Below are 25,291 nucleotides of genomic sequence, written 5' to 3'. Positions count from 1 at the left end.
CTAGAAGCCATGACTGGAGTCAAGCTCTGTCCCGTGAGAGTTCTCGTGCAGTTCACAGAGCCCGTAGGTATGCGGGCTCAGGTGCTAGAGAGCTGAAGCAGGAGCCTGTGAGGGAGAAGTGACTGTAGGCTAGGCACCTCCTAAGATGCCTGCTTTCCCTCCTGGTTTTGAGTGAGGAGGGGTAAATGCAGTGCCAGGCTGGCAGAGCTTAAGAACACCAGTGTTTGCTCCTGACTTAGGAAGAATACGGCTCATGTGTCCAGCAAGATGGTTTCCTGGCCCAAACCTGTATCGGGAAAATGCCGCCTTACAGGGTGGGCTGACCCATGGGGCGCTCAGGCAGGGGGATAAGAGGCTGTACTCTTCAGGCCAGCTCCTCCCCTGTGTCCCTGGTCTGCCTGCCTTGTGCTGAGGGGACAGTGAGTGTGGGCAGGAGCCCACAGGGACTGACTGATGTGATCTCTTTCCCATCATCAGAAAATCAGTGTATCCAGTGAGGGGGCGGAGAATGTTGCAGCCCTGCTCTAGATTAGCAAGTGGGGGTGCCTTGAGGGTGCATCCACATGGGTACTGGGAGGGGGTGGGGACTCTGGAACCTGTGACAACAGCCTGCATGGAGCGCTACAGACTTGATTTTAAGTAGATGGGTCAGGGGTCCCAAGAGGGGTTCCTGCTGTCTTCTGTCCTGGGAAAGTAGAAGAGCCGCCAGAGTCCGTGGGTCCAGAGACAGTGTTTAACACTGACTGATGATGCATGCTACGTCTGGGATTGGGGACAGGCCTGTGATTGCTCTGAGTGATGGGATTCTCAGGACCCTTTACCTACCTGTATTTTACATACTCAGGATGCAGTTCATCTCGGGAGATTGTGGGGAATGGATAGTTTGCGTCCTTCTAAGTATGTGGTATGAACAAGGACAGAGCTGTGGGGCTGTTTGGAGGCCAGGGCTGGAGCAGGCCAGTTATGGACAGAGCAGGAACACAGGCAGATGGCTCTTCTAGATGCCCAGCAGGGGTCATCAGAACCCGTCACTAGGAACTTGGTGCTGTGCCCAGCTGTGCCCAGGCAGTGGCTGCCTCGACCTAAGAGAGCTGTGCTGTGCCTCTTTTCTGACAGCACTGAGTGGGAGGGGACACTTTCCTCCCTCTGCCAACAGCCAACAGCCAGGCAGTGAAACTCCCTTTCCAGGAACGTGGTCTGGGAACTGTATGCAGGAGAATAGATGAGAGGGTTTTGTAGGGCCCAGGCTCTAGTCCTGGGTTCCACAGTCTACCCAGAAAAATGAGGGCTGCCAGTGGCCTTAGAGTTGGGGGCCTGTGACTGCTGCGTACTCTGTAAATGAATGTGACCAACCTCAAGGGTCTCACAGCCAGGAACCAGTCTGTTTTGCAGCTTATTTGAGACCAGACTGACTTGGGGACACGGAGAGCTAGTGTCCTCATCTCTGACTATCTCTTTGTCAGAACATAGCAGCCTCAAGCTTTTCCTCTTCAGAGCAACTGGCCCTGAATTTGAAGAACCCAAAGCCATCTGTTCACCCTTTCACCCCACCCCCCGTGAACAGTGGCCTCTGGCCAGTGGCTGTGCTGGGACAGTGCCACCTTGCTAGCCCTCCCCTCCCCGTAAGCCCTGTATTTTTAGTAGGTGACTTTGTGGAAGTAGGTGACCCGGCAGGGAGGCACCGAGCGCATTCAGACTGTTGATCTAACTGGACAGGAGGGGGTGGTGACAGAAGGGGTGGCCTCTGCCAGGGTCACTCTTCCTGCCCAGTCTGCCCCCTGCTGTGGCGGTGCTGTCTGCCTGTCCTCAGTCACTGTTGTCCAGAGGGCTGCATGTTTCCTTCAGGAGCACGTTGTTTCTACTCTACCCTCTAGAGTCTTCCCCTCACCGACTACAAGCTCTATGTTGAGGTCCCATCCCTCAACCACAGAGCACCACAGAGCAGGCTCTGTGACTGAAGGTCCCCTGGCCTTCCTATCTCCTTATCTGATTTGAAGATTATATCAATGATCTTACTTTAATAGAATACAGTAGCCTTTCTCTGCATTGGCTCCTGAGCACAGAATGTCATTGCTCTGAGCTTCAGACTTGCTTGCTCATCATCTTTGTGTCTGAATTCTCAGTGTCCTTTCCTGTCCCCTGAGTACTTGTGGGAGGCTCCTCTGCTTCCCTGCTGTGTTACAGGTGACCAGGCACCCCAGGCAGTGCCCTTTCGGTCCTGTTGGCTGGTCCCATGTAAACTATTGGTCTGTTCAGGGTGGAGTGATACTGCATAATGCCTAGGTTTGCCCTGAGGCTCCGTGCCATGCTGAGACATGGGGCCTCATTTTCTTGCTCGTTGACTCATAGCTTAGGAGGAAATTGGCCAATGTGAAAGTGTCTCCCTCATGGGGTGATGGTGGCACATGCTGTTAATCCCAGTACTTGGGAGGCAGGTGAATCTCTGTGAGTTCAAGGCCAGCCTGGTCCACAAAGCTAGTTCCAGGACAGCTAGGGCTGTTACACAGAGAAACCCTGCCTCAAAAACAAAACAAAACAAAACAGAAGCCTCCCTCATCTTGCCTTGGAATGTTTTAATTTGAAACCTAAATCTCTCCAGAAGCACCAGTTACCACACAGCTTTCCAGAGGTGAAAGCCAGCAGTCTGACAGGCCCGGCCTGGACCCTGTTGGGTCTGTTCAAGGTACCTCCATCATGTAAGGAGGTGGGCCCCTTTAGAAATTACACTTTTGTAAATATATTTAAAAAGTAGTCCCTCCTTGACCGAGGTGGACTATCCTGCTCTTGGCTTCCCCCTGCTGTGAAAAGCCAGAATCAGCAGGTGAATGCAGGTGGAGCTCTGGGTGCTGGCTGGCTGGGGACCCATCTTCTGTCAGATCTCTTGTCCTGCTGGTGAGAAGGTGGGTGGCAGCGTGGGGACTGTGATGCTTTTGAAGGTGAGCACAGGTGGGTGGGGAGGCAGACAGGGATGGTTCTGGCTTTGGTACAGCTTTCCCTGGCTTGTCCCTGTGTGACTCTGCCAAGGTGGCGCAATGAAGCTTTGATTTTCCAGCCAGGTAGTGTGGTACTTAGGTGTTGTAGTAATCCCAGCATGTAGGAATCTAGGCAAGAGAGTCCAGAATATGCTGATTAGATAGACTCAAAAAAAAGGAAAGATGGGCAAGGTTTCCTATGTGTTGGGCAAGGCGGTGACCTTCGAGATAGGCAAATGCTCCTTCCTGTACACCCCGCGCTGCCCTGTGGTGTCATGCTCCTGCCTTGGCCATCAGCTCTGGCATGATATGTCTCCTTGTGCCATCAGGAGGAGCAGTACCCAGTCTGCCAGGGCATGTGAGCAGTGCAGGCAGTGACTCTCAGGGATGCCATGAGCCTATCTCCAGGGACAAGCTGGTGACAGGTTAGTACCATTTGAGTGCTTAGCACAGGAACCTTGATGTGCAGAGGTGGCCCTATGTGGGGGTGGGGGCAGTAGTTGGTGCCTATATGGGCATCACTCCTCCCCCAGAGCCACCAGCAGGGCTTAGAACTGAGACGTACATGGTGCTTGTGTCCAGGAGCCATGTCACATAACTCTAACCTTGTTTTGAGTTAGGGAGACTATCTTTGAGATACTCCAGAAACAGGGTGGGCAGTCCCTGATGACTGAGGGGGGCACTTCCTGGTACAGAAGCCTCTTCCCTGTTCCATAGGTTATGATGCTCCTGTGGCAAGATAAACAACTTGGAGGTGACAGAAATTCAGTAGTGATGTAGGCTTGGGTACATGGAATGAAGCAGGCCACTTCCTATGGGTTGTTGCAAGGTCAGAACTCTTTTGTCTGAAACAATCACTTATTTTTGAGTTCCCCTCTAGGGCCAGTTTGGTATCAGATGTCCCAGGAGGGTCAGTCACACATAGCATGATGTCCCCATGCTACAGTGAACACATTACAGGGGAGGGAAGCTGGACTGGGACCTGGTCCACCCACCCTTCACAGATACAGTCCAGGGTGTCTCTCATCTCCTTTGTGCCTGCCTTTAAAAATGCCTTGGGGTGATTACGAGCTGCCCAGACGGTACCTGGAGAGAATGTTTCCAAATACGTCCAGCACCCTGGAGACAGGGCCCCAGACTCCTGGGCTCATACCATGGCCTGTTTACTCTTTGTTTGGTCTACATAGTAACTCCATTCCCCACGTGTCCCCACGTTGTTAGAAGGGCGTTTTACCAGCTGCGTCCCCGAGATCCCCAGCTGCTTTGCTCCTAGATTCTCTGCCATCACTGCAGCACGGAGCCTCGCCACAGGTGGGATTCTGTCTTTATTCTGCATGCGCTTGCTCATGTAAAGATGGGGAGGGCAGATTGGGCTGAGAAGCTGGACAGCAGTCACTTTCTACAGGCATCTGTCCAGTGAAAGGGTCCCTATAAAGCCTGGCTGAGGGTGGGACACAAGCCCCCACCCTATGGGCAGATGAGGCCCGGGAGGGAGTCCCAGCAACTCTGGCTCCTTCCTGGAACTGCAGGAAACAGCTGCCAGTCCAGAGGCAGAGCTGGAGGGATGGGCGTGGTGAGAACCAGGGAAGCGTGGGCGGGGCAGGTGAGAACTGTGGTCCTGATGCCTCTCTGGCCTCCTGACTTGCAGCAAACTTGGTAAGCTGTTAAAAGGGTGACCTGGGCTCATTAACCAAGTAAGCAGAGCAAGGTGGTGGACAGAGGTGCCGGGCTGCCTGGACATGGTGTTCCTCCAGCACTCAGAGCCTCGCATGGAGAGGGGGCACTGTTGTCCTGGCTTCGTGCTGTAGTTAAGCTGGGGTGAATTAGAGCATCAGGAGGGCAGGGTGTCTGAGGAGGCTAAAGCATGTCATCTTTTTACAAGTGTCTTTTTTGCTGCCCACTCATCCACTGATGGATAAGATAGCTCTGGTTTCTTAACTTCCATAGTCTTGTACCATAACGGCTGTACTGATATGCAATGGCCCCTCCTCTCCACGCCCTCACCAACACTTGTCCCAATGACAGCAACTGTAGGTTTTGATTGGCACCATGCCACTGAATACTGCTCACAGCATCTCTTGGCCGGCTGCATGTTGTCTTTAGAGGAAAACCTGTTCCCTGTGGCTTGGTCGTGAGCTGAGCCCCTTTGTTGGACACTGGTCTCTGTACAGACACTCATCCTGTTGCTGTGGCAAAAGCCATGTAAAGACAGAAGCATTTGCTTGGGTTCACAGTCGGGAGGCACAGCCCATCTTGGCGGGGAAGACATGGCACCAGAGTGTGAGGAGGCAGCTGGCCACAGTGCTCCCAGGTCAGGAGCAGAGTGCTCCCAGGTCAGGGGCAGAGGGATCAGTGCTGGTGCTCAGCTCCGTTTCCTGCTTACTTAGTCTGGGATCCTAGTCCACATTAGGGTCAGTCTTTCTGCCTTGATTGCCCTAATTTATATAATCTCTAAGGGGAATGTCCAGAGGCTAACCTAGTCTTTCTTAATCCTCCTCCTCCCTACCCCTGTCTGTCTGTGTGTGTCTATATCTCTACCCCATTTTGTGTGTGTGTATGTGTGTGTGTGTGTGTGTGTGTGTGTGTGTGTGTGTGTGTGTGTATAAGAGGAAGCAGGTGCTTTTGTGTCTGAGGTTTTCACCTTCCACCTTGTTTGAGGCAGAGTATCTGTTGTTTATTGCTGTATACTCCAGGCTAACTGACACACTTCTGGGAGACTCCTGTCTTCACCCCCGTTCCCAGAAGAAACACTGGGGTCACAGCCTCTAGCCACCACGTCTAGCCTTATGTGAGTTTTTGGGATTTAAACTCAGGTCCCCATAAAGCAAGTATTTTACACACTGTGCCACCTCCTAGCCCTCTTCTCCCAGGCAGCCTAGAGGCTTGATTTTTTGGTGACTGCAGATCCTGTCAATCTGACAGTCAGTATTAAGCATCACAGGCCTGTTCAGCTGTTTGACTGGCAGGTGTCCCCGAGTCTGTGGCCACCTCCTCAGCTGTTTCTGTGTCCTTTGCTCTGCAGAAACCTTAGTTTGATGTAGTCCTTTGTCTGCTTTTGCTTTTCCCATGTGTTCTTTTGAGTCTTGGCCTAGCCCTACACAGAGAAAGGTTTAGCCACAGTGTTGGTGTCCCGGTAACAGCTAGCCACTTTGGCCTTTGTCATGTCCAGCAAATGCTAGGTGCTTTTTTTTTTGACCATTCCTCCCAATGTCTTTACAGTCTAACCCTGAGTAGAGAAGAGGGCAAGGCCAGGTCCCCAGAGCCCCAGGGTAATAGATAAACACAGTGCCAAGGGTGGAGCTCCAAAGCCCACAGATGTAGCATTTCTCATGGCTGAGGGCCTGGGGAGCATCATAGGCTGCAGTGGCAAGGGCGCCTGTGCCTGCTGGGAGGAGCTGGCACTGGCTGTGGGGAAGGGCCATTACCCTTGGGTGTTCACACATCATTTTGTCTGTGCCATCAGGCACAGGTGAGCCAGCCTAGAGTAGACCCACAGCCTGACAGGAGGCTGAGTGCTTGCACTCCACCAGAAGAAATGAACATGCAGGAATACTTCCGCCAAGCTTTGGCCGCACACAGTAGGTCTCCATCCCAAGGGCCATCCCAAGGACAGGTCAGATGCACTGGAAAGGGACCGAGACAGAGGACTAGGGAGTGAGGTGGCAGAGTCATGGAGTCTCTGCAGGTTCCCTGAGTGGTGTGTGTTACCAAGACCAGTTTAGTAAGTCAGGTCTGTGTGGGCAGCAAAGAGGACCCTGTGAGCAGGAGACTGGCTTACTTCCTCTATTTGTTTCTTTATTTATAACAGGTATTTATTTACTGTGGCCATGGTACAAATGTGGAATTCAGAGGATAACTTTCAGGAGTTGGTTCTCTCCATCATGTGGGTTCTGGGAATTAAACTCAGGTTGTCAGGCTTGGTGCCGTAACCTGCTGAACCATCTTCCTGGTCCTGGTCCAATTTTAAAAGTTCTAGTCTTATCGGGCATGGTTGTGGGTACATTTTAATTCCAGCAAAGAGGAAGGCAGATCTCTGAGTAGTTTGAAGTCAGCATGGTCTACATAGTGAGTTGTTTCAGGACATCCGTTTCTTTAGGTTCTGGGGACGTGAGGCAGAAACACCACTGTGATGATGAAGCACCTCCAGGAATCAGGGGCTTCATCAAAACCTTGTCAGTCCTGATGTGAGCCTTGTCTTCCTTAAGGAAAACAGGCGGGTGAATCACCAGGTTGCCTGGTCCCTGTCCCTAAGTGCCTCCTCCAAGGGCAATCTTTGGGTTGTTTATGAGTAAATGTTCTGTTTACATGCTGTGTTTAGAGAAGGGGGCTCCTCCTCCAAATCTGAGGACAGTGAGTGCTCAGGTGTGGACCCTGATGGTCTCTGTAGGTGCCCCCATCCTTTGAGCCAAGAGGCCCATTGGACAGGATGGTGGCGCTTCAGCTGGAAAAGCAGCTTCTGTCGTAAGATGGATGTTGAGGGTGCGTCTGAGCTCAGGCATGCTTCTCACCGCAGGCTGGCCCCTTGCTGCTGACATGTCCCCTGCTTTAGCAATCCCACCATGATACAGACATGGGAGTACCTTTCTGTACCCTGCCACTGGAGCAGATGCCCTGTTAGATTCTGGGCATCTAGGAACTACCTTGAAAGCCACCCCTAGTAGCTAGCTTAGAGCAGTCCTGGTTCCCCCAGAGCTGGACCTCCTGGCCTCAATTGTGATACAATGCTCAATCGGGTCTTGTTGAAAGCAAGTGTGAGGTCAGTGTTGCACAATCAGCTGTCATTTCTGCCTTGAGTTTGTGCAAAAGTGACCCCCTGAGGTTGTGTAAACATGACAGTCTGGAGAAGGTATGAAGTTCTCCCAGTGGGAGCTACACAGGTGGCACTCTTGCTACTGCCAGGTGGAAAAGCCTGGCTCCACCTGCCCTCCCCCTGCTAACAGGATTGAGTGAGCCCTTCCTTCATTACAGTGTCCCTGTCTCACCAGAGAAGGATTCTGTACCACTGCTCTTGGGAAGGAAGTTCCTGAGGCAAGGAGAAGGGATTCCTGAATTTTCAAATGTTCTGTTTTTTCCAAATGTCAACTCCAGTTCTATAAATAGTCATGAGGGATTCGGGTAAGGAGGGTACCTGATATCGATCTTCCAAGTGGCCGATTGCACTTATCATTATAGATCACTCTGCGGTCAAGGTGACAAATGTCTGCTACCTAGCATCCGCTAAGGGCCAGTAAGAGACACAGGGACTTTTAGGACTTGTGTTGGGGAAGAATGCCACCAGGCTCCAGGACAACCCATCACTACAGCTCTTTCACCAGGGTGGCCCCGAGAAAGCTGAATGTGATATCCCAGCCTGTGCTGGGGGCTCTGACCACAGCCTCTCGGGGCTCAGTGCTCAGAGTGGGTGCCAATGTTTTAGCAGCAGGTGACTTGTGCACAAGGCCAAGACAAGCCAGGGCCTGCGGCCAGGCAGCAAGCACCTGAGAGGGGATTGTGGGAGACCTGTGGTGTGCAGTGCCTCCAGGACCCTAAAAGCATGACCAAGCACTGCCCTAAGGAGCTGAGTCCGCTATCCTCATACGGGTGAGCTACGGAGCCATCTGTGAGGGATGGGCCACGGAGTGAGCCTCTGGCCCCTGAGTCATTTTTTTTTTTTTTACTAGTTCAGCGTCTTTCAGTTCAGCTTTTACACTCTTTTCTTGGATCCAGAAATCTTGGTCTGGAAGCCACAGAGCACAGGGCACTGAGAATCACAGCGTCCATACAGTGTGCCGAGGCTGTGGGCACAGGGCACTGAGATCGTAGCTTCCATACAGTGTGCCCAGGCTGTGGGCACAGGACACTGAGCATTGCAGCATCCATACAATGTCCAGGCTGTGGGCTGATTTTACAGTGCGTCAGACACAGGAAGTCAAGGGACTGTGTCTGGGGCACAGAATTGAGGATTCTGGGACTTGACCAGCCTCCTGTTTGGACCTGGAACCTTTGGCCGCTGGGTAAAGAACCTATAGTGCTCTTAGAGTCCAGCCCTGAGCCAGTGCTGGTCAGGGCCCAGTGACCTACACCATTCTTACATTGGCTCCTGGTAAAAGCCGCTTATTGGATTAGTGTGTGCCCAACAGTAGAGCCTGCAGCAGTCGCCCAGAAAGGAGGCTGCCCTGTCTCTGGCTGTGAGGGTACCTCCCTCTCTCTAGTTGTCACCATGCTTTCCTAATGTGAACAGTACAGGTGCAGTCACCAGCTCTTTCTTTGGCCTGTACCCTAATCTGCCAGAGACCTGCGCTCACAGCCAGGCTTCTCCCCACCACCTCTGAGAAGTTCACGAGACAGAGGGTAGCGATGTTGACCAGCTCCTCAACCTGCCTCTTCTCTGGGGTCTGCGTCGCGCTGCTGGCTGTGGCCCTGGCCTATTACTTCTACTGGTGAGGGAGGTCTGGCATAGGCCGTGTGAGTGTGGGCATTGTGGTCTGAGTGATGCAGGTGTGTGATGGGCTGTAGACTGGGAGGGTACAGGTATGGGTTATGTGGGTGCAGGCAATGTCGGGCAGTATGAGTGTTGACACTGTGAGTATGGATGCACAACGCAGGTGTGAGCATTGTGTGCAGGTGGTGCAGGTGTCGGTGGTATGGTGGGACATTGGTGGCTTCTTTTGTCTCTGCTCTCCTAACTCAGGATCTGCTCTACCCCTTGGCTTCCACCCTGGGGCTCTAAGAGCTAGGATGAGGCCAAGGGACTGGAGGTCATCTGACCTTTCAGGTTCTAAATCATTTTGAAGTTGTTCAGAGTTGTCACCTGTGTCCCGGGGAGGCACAGATGCTGGATTCTTTTGAGCTGGAGTTAGACCAGCCCTCCAAAGGTTCATGCTTGGTTGAGCACAAATCATCCTGTTCTGAGGGTTCCCTCCGATGGATCTGATGACGTTGCCTCTCTTTCTGATGACAACAGGGTCTGTAGATGCAGCAGTGGGCAGAGGCCATCAAACCTGACCTAGGATCCGTGGCTTATGTAAAGACAGTTGATACTGTTTACAGAGGCCCATATGGACCCCATGGAGAAAACCAATGTGGACATCGAGGGAGGGATGCTAGCCCCAGTGAAGGAGGATACTTCTGTTTCTTATTAAGGAATTTAGGGCACTGTATGAGTCAGGGGCAGTAGATGGTAAGGAATTCCAAGACCCCAGGAAGCAAACATGCATGTCAGGACTTGGGGTGCTGTCTTGGGCCCTGGTCAGGGAGCAGGTAATGAGACTCCTGGTTCACAGCAGCATCTCACAGGGCACCCTAGTAGTTAGCACCGAGTGACATGGGCTGGTCATACCATCTGCAACTCTAGATGGGTCAGCTGAGGAGTTGTGGGCATGGCATCTGTTCTGCAAGGCTAGAGCTGGGCCCTTGCCCTGCTCTGGCAGGGGCATACAGGTTACTATTCTGCATGACCTCTGATCTGTCTACATTGTACATGTGTTGCAGCTGACTAAGCAGCTATCTGAGCCACAGGTGGACAGAACTGGCTGAAAAAACACTTGGTCAGTAAGCACTTGGGGGGAAAGACTTACACACATACTTGGAGTCTCTGCTACCAGGGGTCTGTACTGTAGTACAGGAGCTGCAGTGTCCCTGCAGTCGGACTCCTTGCTGTGACTAATTTCCATACTGTCCCCTAAAGGATGGCTGCAGCAGCCTCAGGAGTCACATCCACACTTGCCAGCCTCAGGATAGGGCTGTCCCTTCCTTGCTTCTCTCCAGCCACAGGGATCTTTCCCCAGCCGCTCCTCCTGCGCTCACAGTGGACCTCCATCCCACAAGGAACTAGGTGTGCACACCCATCATGGCACCAAGGCAGATCTGACTTAGGAACTCCCACTGAGCCATCACAGGGGTCTCCCTCTGCCATCCTGTGCCACAGTCTGGTACCTGGAGTCTCCAGGTCTGGCACAGTCTCTAGTGTCCTTGCTTCAAATGTCTGAATAAGATCCCCCAAGACCTCTTGGTGAAAGGAAAGACAGTATGGTGACTTCCAGCTACACATCCACCACCTCTTGAAGGTCCCATTTGTGCGGTCACAGCATCTTCAGTCAGGGCTTGAAATCCGGAAATCCGTGTGGTGTAGTTTGATGACAGGTTAGGCAGGGTTAAGAACGTCCACCCAGGTGACTTCCCAGTGCAGTTGCAGGGCGGCTCTGGACCCAGTGACCCAGCCGTGCTCTGCCCTTGTGCTTTAAACGCTCAAGCTAAGGTAATCTGCTTGCTGCACAGACCTAAGCAGTTGTCCATTCTAAAGAAAAAATCCTCTTAAGAAGCAACTGAACTGGAGAAAGTCTGTTTATCAGCTCACCTGTGTAGTGCGGGACCTGTCAGTCGACCCCTTTGAATCCCATATTGAATGTGCAACCAACCCCTCAGGAGCCCATGTGATTGTCAGAGCAATGCCTGCCTCCAAGTTTGCTATCTGAGTCAAAGTGGGCAGTAGCCATTAGTTTGCGAAAACAGCCCAGAGGCAAAGCCTTGACTGCAGAGATAGTTTCTGTGCAGGGTATGGAACTTGTGGCCCCTTCCGGAGTCAGGCCTTTGCATGTGTTTGTGTGTGTGTTATGAGTATGTGTGTATGAGAATGTGTGTGAATGTATGAGTATGTGTATTGTGTGAGTGTGTGAATGTATATATGTGTCTGAGTGTGTATGTATGAATGTATGAGTGTGTGTAAATGAATGAATGTGTATATGAATGTATGAGTGTGTATGTGAGTGTATAATTGTGTGAATGTATAATTGTGTGAATTGTGTGAATGTATGAGTGTGTGTGTGAATGTATGAGTGTGTGTGTGTGTGAATGTATAATTGTGTGTGTGTGAATGTATGGATGTGTGTGTGTGAATGTGTGTATGAAGAGTGTGTGAATGTATGAGTATGTATATTGTGTGAGAGTGTGAATGTATATATGTGTATGTGTATGAGTGTGTATGTATGAATGTATGAGTGTGTGTGAATAATGGGTGTGTATGAATGTATGAGTGTGTGTATGAAAGGGTGTGTTCATATGTGTATAAGTGTATGGTGTATGTGTGTAACTGAAGCTTCACCTATGTGGATTCAGAAAGGGGTTTGACTTGGTGACACTCACAGAGCTGAAGATACAAACACCTTGAGTGATTTGATGAAGCCACTGGTCAGAGCCTTGTAGGGAGGTGATTGGTGGTCTTCTGGGTGGGGCATAACACAGGCTTTCTGACCTCCAGCTTCAGCAAACCCGTTCTGACCCCTCCCTTGGGATTAGCGGATTGGTCACGTGGGCTGAAATGGTCTCCTGTGTTGCTAGGAAAATGGCTCTGTTGATGCTGCTCGGACCCTGGGTGACCTTGCAATTGGTTTAGGGGTGTTCTCGGATTCAGTGTGATGGAGTCGGGATGGAGCCGGGCTGTGCTCTCTTCCCAGACCACTTGTTCTCAGAGCCACCCAGTGGTCTTGGTGGCAGTGGGCAGTTTATTCTCTTAGATGAGAAACAGTTTGTTTAGATAGTATAATTTGGATGAGAATCAGCACAGATTTTTGGATCTAAAGTTTCTTAAGGTAGGCAGAAGTCCAAATGTGTCATAGGTTTTTAAGGCCCTTTAATTTGTTATATCTTAACAGTCTTAGTATCAGTAGAAATTTAGTAATCCAGTTGGTTGGACCTGGTTAACATTCTTTCCTTTTTCCTTAGTAGTGTGTTTATCGTGGGCTCTAAGATTTTGGGTTTATAAAGTGGAAGAGGTATCCCAGAATGAAATTCTTTTGGGGAGACTTAAAAGCCAGAATTTTTTTTAAAAAAAATCTAAATTACACTACATGATGAGAGGATTCTTTTATAAGTAGTGAAAATCCCTGAATCTTCTTAAACATGGCGATTTGATCCAGGTGAGGTAGACAGTCAGGTAAACAGGCAGGAGTTCATAGTGGTGGTGAGTCTGTGATAGCATCCTTATTGTGTTTTACCAAAACCAGGATTTGCATCGGTTCTATAGTTTAGGAATAAACCAAGTAAATTATCTTTTTTGTGGGGGTAGGTTTCAAGAGAGTGTTTCTCTGTGTAGCCTGACTGTCCTGGAACTCCCTCTGTAGACCAGACTGGCCACAAACTCACGGAGGTCCACCTGCCTCTGCTTCCCAAGTGCTGGGATTGAAGGTGTGCACCACTTGGCTTAAATTTTAATATCTTAGACAGCTGAAAAATATTAGTGTATGCATGTGTATGAGTGTATATATATATATATATGTATATATATTGCCTCTGTGTGTGCTTATGCATGTGTATAAATGTGTATGTGTGTATGCATATATGTGAATGTGTGTAGGCACTGCCTTGGAATGCATGCAGAAGTCAGAGACTCTCTCTCACCTTTATGTGGGTTTCCAGGATTGAACTCAGGTCACCTGTCTTGCATGGTAAGTGTGCCTTTACCATCTCACCATCCCCAAAACTTTACAAACTGTCTACATATGAAAGGCCTCTGGACTATAAGCAGTGGCAGCCAATGGAAACGCTCAGCACAGGAAGATGAGGCTCCCCAGCGTATGTATGACCTCTGTACGGATGGCCTCCCAAGCAGCTGGTGCAAGGTGGAAGTGACTCTCAGAGTTCACTTCCTGGTCTTGTTGCACAGGCACTGTTAGCGGCCCTCCCTCCAGTCGAAGGGAGTCTTGCTGTGCTGTCTTTTCCCCCAGTTGATGAAACGGTCATGGTGTTTTCTGCCTCTCGTTCCGCCTCTTCCCAGAGCTGACTGTGGGAAGACTCGGTAACCAGCTCTGGATTTTTAGTTATCAGGCTTAAAAGAATCTTACAATGGTGACCAATGTCTTTTTTGGTAGAGATGGCTCATCCAACCCTTACTGTTTTACAAGACTCCCAGTGCTTATCGTATAAGCAGGGTAGACCTCAGAGTCAGAGGCACTAACTGGCGTGACGTAGGCCAAGAATGAAGACATCAGTTGGTTTTGACAATTAGTACTGTTTTTATTTGACCATCAACCCAGATAAAAGGTGCAATGCAAACTCTGTGTAACAGGTCAAATCTTACAAATAGACATAAATGTTTCCCCATTAAAGTAAGCTTTACAGCCACACAAATTAGCTGGAATACCCCTGACCTAGTTAGGGTTTCTGTTGCTGCAATGAAACACCACGACCAAAAGCAAGTTGGAGATGAAAAGGTTGATTCAATTGACACTTCTACATCTAAGTGCATCATTGAAGGAAGTCAGGACAGGAATGTAAACGGGGCAGGAATCTGGAGGCAGGAGCTGATGCAGAGGCCATGAAGGGGAGCTGCTTATTGGCTTGATCCTCACAGCTTGCTCAGCCTACTTTCTTATAGAACCCAGGACCACCAAGCTAGGCATGACACCACCCACCATGGGCTGGACCCTCCCCCATAAATCACTGCTTAAGAAAATGCCCTACTGGCTTGCCTATAGCCTGACCTTATGGAGGCGTTTTCTTAACTGAGGCTCCCTCCCCTCTGATGACTCTAGCTTGTGTCAAGTTGACATAAACTAGCCAGCACAGCCCCCAAGTAGTAGAATAGTTATTTTGCACATGGGAGTAAAGTCATCTGTGCCATGGTGTGCGTGTGGAGGTCAGGGAACAACTGGAAGTTAGTCTCACCTTCCGTGTTGTTGAGGCAGGGCCTCTCACTGCTGTCGCTGTGCAGCGTATGCCAGGCTACCAAGTCCATGAGCTTCTAGATGCTTCTCTGGTCTCCACCTCCCATCTCATAGTCAGCGTGCTGAGCTCACACGTGTGCTTTCTGCACGGGTTCCAGGCTCACACTGAGGCGCTTCGGTTTACATGGCAGGTCCTTTTACCCAGCACCGATAATTCCTCGTGGTTGACTTTCCCACTGCCAAGGTGGTGGCTGTCGAGCAAGCGAAGCCCTGCTGGCATTCTTAGCCCTTGATTAGTGGAAGCTAGGGACTCAGTACATTTCGAAAGGATTTGCCTCAATCATAAAAATATTACGTCAAACACAGAGGTCAGCTATGTGTGACTCTTAAGGGGGCTGAAGATAGCTCAGGATAACTTGGCTCTGGCCTTGTAAAATTCCATTTTTCCATAATCATGGAAATGTAAAAAACAGCGAAACCCCAGCATCTCTGATGTGTGAGGCTGCCCTGTGGGTGATTACGGTGGCCATACTTGTTTCCTGGGTGTCATGGTTCAGAGAGATGTCTCTCCGGGTGTGGGAGTGGGTGACACTGCCATGCACACTGAGTTGTTCTGGGCAAGTGCTGGCTGCAGTAGAAAGAGACAAACCCTTGGAGTGACAAGAGTTGGTGTCAGTCACTTTCTGAATGACTCACCACATCAGGTGTCTGTGCCTGCTGCATGACTTTGAGCTTTACTGGGATGTTCTGCTGGGCCAGTTAGCTTCAAGAGAGTCAGGCTGGCTGCAGAGGGCAGAAGCAGCATCTTCGCCAAGAATGTTCAAGGTCCTGGATTCCTTGCTCAGCACCACAAAGAAGAAACAAAAATGTGGACAATGACGTAGCCCTACTCTGCTCTGCCATAGATGGTTTGTTGAGCTATGAGCCTCAGTACTGTCTTTAAGTTTTATTTAGGCCTTCCTTCCTTCCTTCCTTCCTTCTTTCCTTCTTTCCTTCCTTCCTTCCTTCCTTCCTTCCTTCCTTCCTTCCTTCCTTCCTTCCTTCCTTCCTTTATGTTTTTGAGACAGGGTCTCTCTCTCTACATAGCCCTAGCTACTCTAGAACTTACTACATAGTTGACCTTGAACTCAAAGAGATTCACCTGCTTTTGCCTTCTCAGTCCTGGGATTAAAGGTTTATACTACTACACCTGGTTATCTTTCAGTTTTCAGTGTTTCATAATTGTGTAAATAACTACTTTGTGCCCCAAAATATGAAAAGCAGAACAACGCCTTAAACCCTATGGCTCCGTTAGCCAGAGGCTACCTTCAGGACACCCAGTCAGCGTCTCTCGGGGGAGGGGTCTGTGTGTCACCCTGCACTGCACTCCCTTGTACGCATGTCTCAGCCCAACCATTCAGCAGTCTGCAGCGAGGGTTTAGCTGCTGCAGCTTCCAGGATATGGTATGCTGTGCTACAGTGCTGGCCTGATGTGGGACACTGTGGCTGTGCCTTCAGCACTGAGCCTCCTCCTCAGGGGTCTTCACTGTGCCTTTCTTGGTCCCAGTGTCTGCAGTGCCTCTTTGGGTGATGATTTGCCCCCCTTTCCAAATCAAATCTTTGAAAGGGAAATTGTTTAGACTCCAAAGGTATGTGAGGTGTCTTCAGAATTGGGGCTGTAAATATCCTGGTAGCTTCTGGAGGCTGTGGACTTGCGGATCATTATTGTTCCATTTTGACCTGGAGGGCCATGAGGGTGACTTGGTTGGGGGCAACAGAGAAGCTGAGCCTGTGTTGCATGCTGGACCCAGAGTTGAGAAGAGAAGCCCCTTAGCTCCAGGGTGGCCTTGGCTGGTTCCCTCATAGAGAAGGCTGCGGGTACCTGTGAATGGACCTGTCTCCTGCATGCCAGGGGAGCAGTGGATTGTGGGTTTGAGTGTTAAGACACTTTCTTCAAGTTCATTTTCCACACTGCCTTTCTGGCAGCTCTCAAGCCATACTGGGTGTTACCAGGAGGTCCTAACTCTAGGTGTTCCTAGCTACTTAGTGTATCAACTAGAAATATCTCTCCCCTCTCCACAAGATGCTATTGATCATGCTTGTATGGTTAGCACCAGGTAAGCTTGGGGTGCATTAGTAAGAAAATACCTCTACCCTCTCAGGGGAAGAACCAATCCTCAGCTTGGCATGCCCCTGTCCCCAGCCTTGTTGGTGGCAGGCCAGCATGGCGGTCCGTTTCATCTTCTGGATTGTAGTCTTGCTCACCTTTCGTCTCTCTCTCCCCCTCACCAGACAGCCCCAGGCCATCCTCTCTTTCTGCCTGTTGCTTTGCCTTGCTATACTCTGTGGTTCCCACTCCTCTGCTCTCCATCAGCTAACACTGGGTCATCCAATTATTGCTCAGCAATCCTAGACTGAGTCTCTCAGCCTGTGGCTCTTACTCCAGGGGAAGGGACTGTTGTCCCTACCCAGCATAGAGAGGTAGATGAGGCAATTGAGGGCTCGAGGAAAGAACCTATGGGAAAAACCCTACATTGCCAGCCTGACATGAGGTGGTACGGCCCAGCTGTAGTTGGTGAAGTCAGGCAGAAAACTCACAGGTCGGAACACTGAGTTGTACTTAGAGTAAGGAGGCCACGAGAGCAGAGCCTTCCTGTGTGAGCCCGTGTGTGGCACCGTCCCACCCACCAGCTTCCTGTGGTTGGGGAGTACAGCACTGCACGAGGCTGGGCCCTGTGGAGCAATGAGGCGGTAAGGCTGCTGAGAGTGTGGGCAGTCTGGGCTGGGCATCTCTGCTGCTGTGGCCTTGCTTTCCTGCACGCTTCTCTCCTACCCCACTCCACAAGCCCTGCCTCTCTCATGTGCCAAGTGTGAACATGAGCTGGCCACACAGCCGGCCCTGACGTTTCACCCACTTGGCAGGATGGCTATTTTTGTGCTCTGGGACATAGCTGAGTGGTCACTGTGCTATCCCAAACTCGTGCCAGCTGAGTCCTGTTGCCCTGCTGTGGGAAGAGGCTGCAGACTCCCCCAGCCATCCGAAATCCAGAGCCCAGGGAGAGAAGGAAAGGGGAAGTGCCGGTAAGGAGCCAGGGAGGCCCACGTCCCTGCCTGGGCTGACAGGGCAAAGGTTCCCCTGCTGGAGGTCCTGCTTCCTGCTGGGAAGGGATGGGCAGGACAGGCTCAGAGTGGCTGTGAGGGCACCGACCCTGCTGACCTAGATTCGCTGGTCATTCTCTGAGCAGAAAGAGCCTTGTTGCCCCAAATATAGAAAGCCAGGCTCATCTCTCAACTACAAGAAAGTCGTACCAGTTCCCAGGCAGCCAACCAAGCTGGGTGGCCTGATAGGACACCTTGACCTTGGGGACCTTGGCCTTGGCTGCTGTAGGGTGGAGTTACGAGAAAAAGTTATAGAACAAAACTTGGATTTGGTGCAAAGTTTGGGGGCAGGAGAGAGAAGAGACACATAAGAAGATAAGTGTTGGAGGACGTGGGGTTAGGAACATTCAGGTATGAATTTACGTATTCTTCTCATTGATGAGTTCTTCAGATCAGGCCTTCCTCCTGAAGGGTCCACCTGCTTCTACCGAGATCTCCCAGGGTCAGAAGGCCCGTTCCCTTATACCAGTTAGCCCTTGTAGCCCAACTCTTGTGGCAGTATTTGGTACATTAAAGATAAATGAGGAGGGGTGTTTAGGTGGCAGGTGCTGGGAGTGGCCACCGCCGCAGTACAGGGTGAAGGGGACAGCCTGGAGGTGGGAATGCAGCGCACAGTTGTGATGGGGCTCTGTGACAGCCATAGGCTGCATGTGCTTATAGCAACTGCAGCCTCACCACAGAGAACTGTGCCCCTGCGTTGGTTAGGAATGGCCTTTGTTTCTCTGCATGTGTTTACTCTTAGATACCACTGGCTGGATGAGCATTTTAGAAACATTCTCACCTAAACACATCTACTGAGATTTTCCGAGTTTATATTCAGCCACGGAGCTGAATATTTGACTGATGAGTAGATGACCCCAGTGGGTGAGAGAAAGTGGGACTCTTTCCAGATTCCTGTGGTCACCATTGAGGCCAGGCTTCTTGGTAGCTGCAGGTCCCCAGTGCTAACACTCCACTGCTGTGTGCTGTGTGGAGACCAAGGTGGTTGTTCTGAGACCAGCTTAGTTCGTTGCGTTTGAATCTCTACCTTCCTGAAAATCTAGTTTAAATGTGTGGAGTATGGTGCCAATTTATGCAGCTGTGGCAATGCCCTTGTGTTTGACTAATGTCTGCATAAGGCCTTCAGAGAGCCCCGGAGAGCTGCTCACAGGACAGTGTTCCTGTGGCACCTGGAGAGTCTGGGGTGGGTGGGGACGTTGTGGAGAAAAGCAATAGAGAAGGCGCATGAGACATGGGCACCGTCGGGTCACCCTCCACCTGGCTGAGCTTCTCCTCCTCTCCCCTTGGCAGACATTACCTCTCATCTGATTCTTCCGGTTGGCAGTCCTGGGACCTCAGACTTCTGGTAGGCTGAGGAAAGGCTGCTCATTTACGGGGGCTGGGTTTGGCCGAGGGAAGGAACAACGAGCTCTCCCCATGCCCCGAAAAAGCTAGAATTCAGCTCCACCAGTTTTTGTCACTGGGAGTGCAGCGTGTGTAGTAAAGCGTATGACTGAGAATGGTCACTGTGATGGTTATTATACAGGGAGTGTCCACCCACTTCTCTAAGAGTAATCTGTCATTATCCCGTGCAGTGTGTGTGAGATGACCGATATGTTGTGTGTGTGGAGTGTACTTGTGGCCATTGTGCATTGAATGGCTGTTCATGCATGTGCTATATGTGAGTGTATATACGTGCATGTGTAGTGTACCTGTGTGTCGTATGCATGCATGATTACTGCTCAGTTGTATGCTATTCAGGTTTGTGTGCGTGTGTGTGTAAGTGTCCTACATTATGTACATGCGTGCTTTGGAGCATGGTGTTCTGCCCTGGCCTAGGGTGGTGTCCTGTCCTACTGTAAGAAATGCAGCCACGCCTGTGATCCCAGAGGCCTGTCACAGGCCCATTGTGTAGTCATCAGACCTGGAAGCTTTGTGCCTCCCTCTGCTTCCCTTCCCACCATCGCCACTGCTCGGGCCATCCGAAACACCCTGGAGGCCACAAAGATTCTGGAGCTGGGGACTTGGGGTAAGTGAGAGACCTAGGGCTCTTTGCTTCCTTTTTTGCTTGGTGGCACTCCGTCATTAGAGTTGTGTCTACTGCCCCACTGTCCACTTCCTCCCAAGTGCTCATTCACTGCCTTGTCTTCCTGTCTCATTCTATAGAAAACAACCCAGGAGCCATTAGGACTCAGCCTTAATCACCCATCTTGTACTAAAAGCATTCAAGGGGCGCTTTCACTTCCCTCTTGTCCCCCTGACTCCTTCAAGGTGTTCGGAGGGCCTCCAGTCCCTGCCGATCTCTTGTGAGCGGCTCCATAGCCCCTGTGCAGTGGCCAAAGAGTCTACACATAGTTTACCTGCCCTCTTCTTGCTGGGATGGCATACCTGCAGCTCTGGTGGTGATGCTTTCTTTTTCTCTGGTCCAAAGTTATCCCAGCTGGCTTCCCTGGCAAAGCCATGGCTCAGTAGGCCTGGAGCTGGATGAGTGTGGGATGGACTTTGATTTCCTGAGACTTCAGGCTTCTGCTCTGAGGAGTCCTCTGCAGAATAATTCTTTCAGGAAACTGTTGTTGATTTTTTAAAAACTCTTTTGGCTCTTTGAGGGGGGGGGTCTGCCACCCAGCTCCCAAATAAATACACAGAGGCTTATTCTTTCTTATGATTTCCTAGCCTTCTCTTGGCTTGTTTCTAACCAGCTTCTCTCTCTCTCTCTCTCTCTCTCTCTCTCTCTCTCTCTCTCTCTCTCTCTCTCTCAAGATTTATTTTATTTAATGTGTATGGTGCTCTATGCCAGAAGATGGCATCGTATCCCATTATAGATGGCTATAAGTCATCATGTGGTTGCTGAGAATTGAACTCAGGACCTCTGGAAGAGCAGTCAGTGCTCATAACTTCTGAACCATCTCTCTAGCTACTTAGCCAGCTTTTCTTAAATTATCCGGTCTACCTCTTACCTCTGGGCTTTTACCTTTCTATATATTTTTCTTTGCTTCCTACTCCGTGGCTTGCTGTGTAGCTGGGTGGCTGATTCCTGGAGTCCTCCTCTTCTCCTTTTCTTGTTCCTTGATCTTCTCTTCCCAGATATTTTTCCCTCCATCTGCCAGCCCTGTCTATCCCTTTTCCTGCCTTGCTATTGGCTGTTCAGCGTTTATTAGACCAATTAGGTATTTTAGACAGGCAAAGCAACACAGCTTCACAGAGTTAAACAAATGCAACAAAAAAGAATGCAACACATCTTTGCATCATTAAACAGATGTTTCACAGCATAAACAAATGTAACACATCTTAAAAGAATATTCCCCAACAGGAAACCTAATCAACATGGCTTATAAGACAGGGAAGTCTAACTGATGTTTGTCATAGTATGCTTATAGCAGACTGGAGTCACACATTTAGCAGCTAGGGGACCATTGTCTGTATGCTGTATGCTTCACTTGTGTGAATGGTAGATTCAGAGTTATGATGGTCCAGGGTCACAGCTAGAGACTCGTGTGTGTCCTTGCCTCCTGAGTGGGCAGCTGCTGGTGTGACCTCAGGGTATGCAGCAGTGCTGGCAGATTTTGGCTTGTCGTCCTCAGAAACCTCATCATTGGCCATGTTTCTGCACACACATCATTTCACAACCCCAAACCACTGCTGTGCCTTGTATGTCCCTTCCTAGCTCAGAGGGGAAGAGAAGCTAATAGCGGTGTCTACCATCTTTCCTGGGAGAGCAAAACTCTCATCTGGGGACCGACAGATCTCCCTCCCTCCCTCCTTCCCTCTTTCCCTCCTTCCCTCCCTTCCTCCCCCCTACTAGCTAGGACTGGATCGAATATCCTCCAGGGACCCTGTTCCAGGAGGAGAGGAATGCAGCCTTGTGGTTTGGTATTGGGCTGGGGCTCTGTTCTTGGGATCCAGGAGATCTGCTGTACTGGCTATACTCTGTCTCCAGCTGCCAGGTGCTATTGGCTAGCCTCGGGTGATTCTGGGCCCACAAAGCAGAGTTCTATCAGGAATTGGAGGGCTGCTGTGTGACATTTAATTGTACCTTTTAATCCATTAGTCAAGAAAATGTAATGCTACAAGATCCCCATGAACTCAGCCATGGTTTAAAGGTAATTTTTGTTTCTTTTTAAACTTGTCTAAATCCTGTAGAAACATAAGTCCACTGGAGCCTGGAAGGCCAATGTGAGATGCTGCGTGAGAGCCCTGACATGGCCTGTGGCTGTGCTGTAGCTCAGACCCTGAGGTACAGACCATGGCTGTGGGTTGCCCGCTCAGTACAACACGGGTAGGATTGCACCTTGTTCCTGAAGCCTCAACCTGAGGGTCTGTGTGTGGTGTGGCCAGGCTGAGCTACTGGTGACAGGTTCTGTAGCCGTGGCACCTGTATGCTTGTTCTCGCTCCTTTTCAGTCTCCTGGATCTCTTTCCTGATCGTTTTCTATGAACTGTGGATTCAGTTTGTTCCGAGGTGGCAGGAGCTTTGTCTATTGTAATTAGGCTGCAGTTGTCTTTATAAGCAGCTTATGTGTTGAAATGGCTTATGGTGTGCCTAAGCCATCTAAGACTACACCCACTCCACCGTGGTTATGTGGGTCAGCAGCTTCATCTGGGCTTATTTGGGGCCTCTGGTCACCCTGGAATCGTTCCTCTTCACTGACAGTTACCCCAAGATTGTGGTCTGGTGACCTGGGCTGGGTGGGGCTTATCATCCAATAGACAGACCCAAGCATCCCCATTTAATGGGCAATGGTCAATAGCAGGCTACAGGGTCTCTGAAGGCAATCCTGGGGTTTTAAACACCATTGCTACCCAGGCGACCTGCCTAGGTCCTGGGCCAGGGGTCAGCCCACATCTGAGAAGCAGCAGTGTGGACTGACTCAGAGCATGCTCAGAGAGGTCCCCTGCAGCCTGCTATGTGCGGCCTCACTCAGTTGGATTTTCTGTTGCTCAATGCATTTTACCTGCACGCTCCTGTGTCCCATGTGGGTGCATTGTTCACAGCTATGTCTTGTAGGCTGGTCACATGAGGGGCTGGCTTGTCTTCATCTGCCTGATGAAGGCCTGTAAGGCCACACCCTACTTACTGTAAAGGAAACCTCTGGCCCTGGGGGTTCTAGCTCCCTCCTTCCTGCCTGCCCTAAAGGCAATGTGGCCACAGGGTCATGTTTGGCGTTGGTAGAGCTCCTAGTAACCAACTGCATGACGCTAACCAGGTCGAGCAAAGCTACCAGGACCCAGAGCTTCCAGAAGCATACAATGCCCCTGCCATCTTGGATTCTGTGCTGTGCTTCCTCTGCTCAACACCCTGTCCTCTTGCTGAGTGTCACAGTGCTGGCCAGGTAGAGCAAGTGGTGCCGATGGCAGTCCTTCCTTCACCACAGGTAGACATGTTTTTCTCCAGAAGCTGGGCAGCCAGGCAAGAACTCACACTCTGTCTCCCATCATGCTGAGAGACCGGATGATCTGATGGTGAACTCACCCAAGGATTGAAGTTTGTCCCTTGGGTTGTGTTTGTTTCCTATCCATTCTGGTCAAACACCCTGAAGAACAGAGGTTCCTTGTGGTGAGGTACAGGCCTGCCCCCAGCGACACTCCACAACTTCACAGTGCACCCCTCTTGGTCAGCTGCCACCAGCACTCAGTCGGTCTGTCCTATGTCCCTTCCAACTCCTCACCAGTGCTTATACAGTCTGTGGCCATTGAGGTCTGTTGTGAGGCAGGTGGGGGTGGTGAGAGCTCTCAGGGCCACTGCCTTGTTCATGCTCCACTTTTCCATACCCATTTGACCACTCAGAAGGGTGGGGCTTTATATTTTTGTCCTTGACTGTTATGAGCAGTGAGTGTTACACCTGAATTAAGACAGTTTGAGGTTCTCTCCTGTCTCTGCTGCCACATGTCCACATTTGTGGGGACATTTATTTATCCCCATTACTCATTTCTGTTAGTAATTCTCTAGCATCTGTGGATTCTGGACCAGCTGAGTTCATCACATACAAAACAAGACAGGGAGGGTATACAGGGAGTGCCCTTGGCCCAGCCATTCACACAGTCCACCATCCTGCTGCACATAGGCCTGGCTTGGGGATGGGCACTGGTGATGGAAAATGGATGTGAATGAATGGGACAAGAGCGAGGGAGGAAGAAGGGTGAGAGCTGTGTCAGTGTTAACTAGAATTTGACCACTGAACTCACGTGCAAATGTCTTATCTTGTGACTGAGTCTCCTGTCTGGAGCATCACAAGTAGCTCATTTCCCATGTTTAGTGTCTTTCCTCTGCCAACCCTTCTGCTGAGTGCCAGCCTTGCTCTATGAAAGACTTTTACCCCTCAGCCAGGCAGTGTGTGTCTGGGATCTCTGGAGAGACAGTGCTCTGACAGATAAGAGGACATTCTGGAAAGTGGTCCTTAGGGAAGCAGAGCTAAGGGACCAAGGATGATGGAGAGGCTCCCAGAGAATGGGAAGATAAGAAATGACTGTGACCAGGAAGTTGACTGTGGGAAGGGACCTGCAGGGTTCCCAGATCTCAGGTCAGGGAGCCAAGAAGCCTGTGTGTTTGTGAGAGGCTTGAGTGTACAGACCTTAGGCTGTGCCGTGGGATTTAGGGCTCAGAACTCTGGAGATAAGCCCATGGTTTGGTCCAGTTGCTGGCAGAGCTGTGCCTCTGTACCTGGCTTGTGCCTTCATTCTTCTCCACCGAGCATATGGGCGATCCGTTCAGAATCAACAGCATTTGCCACTTTGTGAGCCCCTGTCTCTCGGTACCGTCGCATTCTGAGGTCCTAGGAGCTCACCACTGGTAGTGACTCAATTCATTTCTACTGAGGAGGCCTCCTTGTGTGTGGTGGACTAGTTCAGTGTCCGGCTGAGCCCTGAGCCCCAGATATCTCAGGCAAAGATCAAGGGCTCCTTCAGGTCGCAGTTAACTAAGGAAGGGTCCCACTTCTCGGTGACTGGAGAGTCTGGTTCAGGGACATTCTTTTGGGGGCAGCATCTCTGTGGTTCCTGCTTCCCAGCTGTGATGGCATTTGAGGGTTTGAGTAAGATCCCTACAAGGGCACACGGAGAATGGTGCCGGTGCTACTGTTTGGTGCGGTGAACCCTATAATCAGCACAGCCTGCTGAGTCACTGGCTCCCTCCTCCCCAAATGGCAAACAGTCCCCCTGTTCCTTGGAAACCAAGGCTGGCTTGCTCTTACCTGCCATCATCCTCTGACCCAGGTGCTAGATTCGCAGCCTGTTTATGTGCCTTGATGAAACCCTGGAAGCCACTGTGTCATCCTCAGGGACAAGGTATTCTAATGCCAGACTGGCTTTGGGAGCATTCTATACCCATCATCTAATGAGGGTCATTGAAAAGCCCAGGAAATCACCCTGTGAGCTATAGGGACCATGTTGTCCTCCAGCTGTTGGGCATTTAGGCTCTGGAAACCATGTCTAAGCCTCTAGTCACATCCAGTCTTCAAAGTCACACCAGTGCCCAGAGATCATAATGAGTACCAAATGCCAGGGCAGGAATCATGGAATTGAGAGGGACATGGGAGAAAGGTTATGAATATCATCCTACTGCAGGATC

The 25,291-nt window shown here is 50.6% G+C and overlaps 1 protein-coding gene across 6 annotated transcripts in view; it reads left to right on the top strand.

Moving 5' to 3' along the window:
• Positions 1 to 25,291, top strand: part of Agpat3 (1-acylglycerol-3-phosphate O-acyltransferase 3) — an 83,271-nt gene that overhangs the window by 36,533 nt on the left and 21,447 nt on the right. The window contains exon 1 of one of the 6 annotated variants that reach the window (XM_048451319.3): positions 17,436 to 17,671. The exons of 4 other annotated variants lie outside the window; for them this stretch is intronic. The gene's annotated coding sequence lies outside the window, so the exon portion shown is untranslated. Of the gene's footprint in view, positions 1 to 17,435; positions 17,672 to 18,079; positions 18,101 to 25,291 lie in introns of those variants that run through there. One more of the 6 variants, XM_085679821.2, reaches the window with a different exon arrangement.

The sequence above is a fragment of the Myodes glareolus genome, chromosome 18, assembly GCF_982192425.1.
Source record: "Myodes glareolus chromosome 18, mMyoGla1.1, whole genome shotgun sequence".
Classification (NCBI taxonomy): Eukaryota; Metazoa; Chordata; class Mammalia; order Rodentia; family Cricetidae; genus Myodes; species Myodes glareolus.
The sequence above is the reverse complement of the archived record's forward strand: the minus strand, read 5'-3'. Positions and strand labels throughout refer to the sequence as shown.